At 37.7% G+C, this 1,981-nt stretch overlaps 1 non-coding gene across 1 annotated transcript; it reads left to right on the plus strand.

The window, feature by feature from the left end:
• The first annotated feature begins 282 nt into the window (after positions 1-282).
• LOC125533267 lies at positions 283-365 on the plus strand. Its single transcript, XR_007294198.1, has one exon. It is a non-coding gene; the product is annotated as a small nucleolar RNA SNORD24 (small nucleolar RNA).
• The last annotated feature ends 1,616 nt before the right edge of the window (positions 366-1,981 follow it).

Genomic DNA, 1,981 nt, shown 5'->3' on the forward strand with positions numbered 1-1,981 from the left:
TTGGAACAGTCCAGTCCATTCTCACAACCAATTAAGTCCAGAGCTCACACCTCTCTGTTGATTATGCACGTACATTCCAGTTAAAGAATAACACACGATTAATTAATTCTTGGGCTCTTCTAGCCATGCTTCTTACTCTAGGTTCCAAGTAGAGATTCCTATATACGTATACTTGCTTTGCTACCGATTCCTGACTCTGTCTGTCTGTTTTGGAACTGTAAAATGCAGTGATGCCAAACATCGCCTCTGCTTCAACTGATTAATTTTCTGCGTGCCAAACAGAGCCTGTGATGTTATCAAAATATTTGCTACTCTTAATGGGTTTATCCCACTTGATGATCTTAACCACCAAGATCTCTGAGGCTCTTATTTCTAGTCTAATGTTATCAGTACAGTATATCTGCTGTTTGCATGATAGATACATATATGTGACATCAATTTGTCGTTGGATATTGCTGGAAACTAGCTATGTCACATCAATTTCTTGGTTGTCTAGTTTGTTATGTCACATCAATTATATGCTTTTTCTGAGATTGTGTTTAGCTACTGCCACTTTGAGCTGTTGTAGATTTTAGTTATCAATTACACAAAGCATTCTTACATTCCAGACTTGATCTTACTACTAAATAGCACCCCCCGTTGTTGTTGTGTTGTTGTTGTGGTTATTCACCCTATCCTTGCTGTTCGTTTTCTTGTTGGCAGATATTTTGAGTAAATTCAAGACGAAAGATGTTCAAAGAGCTCCAAGACATCTTATATAGCAAGTTATGTAATAATAGATGGGTTATCTGGGAATTTAATGTATCTTCTCTCTGTTTGTGATGAAATAGTAATTATGTATGTGATTTAATGTATCTTCTCTCTGTGAATTTCATGTATGTTTCAGAATTACAATTCCTGTTTCATATGAAATAGTAATTATGTATGTGATTTGAAAATGTGTGCAATGAAAACATGACTCATGCGACCACTATCAAAATAATTTGAAGCACATTGAATTTCTGACGTGTGGGACAGTGTATGATATTATGATATTTGGGACAAATGTAAAGTGGAAATAAAATAGCAAAAAGTAAAAGATCATACGCTGTAAAAGGCGCATCTAAATAAAAAGGCCAAATGTTGGGCCAGGCCCATGTAGCTAGAGAAAATTAATAGAAAAATATACAGTAAAAAGGCCGAATTGTTGGCTAGGCCCATGTAGAAAACCGAATTGGACCGGGCTGAATCTTGTGCCACATCAGCTTGCCACGCTGGATGCCTACGTGGCCTGGGGAGGTTGCTAGTGACCAAAACGCCACATAGACGTATTTTGGTCATAAACGTCTTCGACCATTCCATAAGAAAGGTCGCTAATGTCAGTTTATGACGGCCACTTTTGACCTTATGTTTTTGGTCACAAAAAGGTCACAAATGAAAATTTGTGACCATTCAGTGACCAATAGTGGTGGTCACAAGTTGACATATTTCTTGTAGGAGAGAGGACTAGACACGCTAGCTAGCTAGTAAGCAAACGAAGGAAACAGAAGATCGTCATGAACATATGCATACAGAGAGAAGTGATATCGACCACCTCTCCTTCTCCGAGAGATTGGTCGAACAACAAGTTTTCATATATCTATCCGACACTACCGGCTACATATATAAAATAATTATCTCTTATAATATAATCTCCTAATTATATATGAACACAGGATCCACATAGTATTCTCCGTCTTCAGCGATCACGTGGTCAAGGAAGAATGCCGCCAATTCCTCTTGAATTGCTCGCATACGATCTGGTGGTAGGAGTTCATCCCGCATCTGAAAGATCTAATTTGAAGAAGGGGGTCAATACATATATATATATATGAATAAATGAAACTCAACACAAATGATGGTAATAAAATAAAATTGTGAATATTATTGCTTACGCACTTCATATTGTTCGTCAGAGTACCCCTGTTCACAGGTAGTGTGGCGGATGGACTCGCAACATAGT

The sequence above is a fragment of the Triticum urartu genome, chromosome 1 (assembly GCF_003073215.2).
Source record: "Triticum urartu cultivar G1812 chromosome 1, Tu2.1, whole genome shotgun sequence".
Classification (NCBI taxonomy): domain Eukaryota; kingdom Viridiplantae; phylum Streptophyta; class Magnoliopsida; order Poales; family Poaceae; genus Triticum; species Triticum urartu.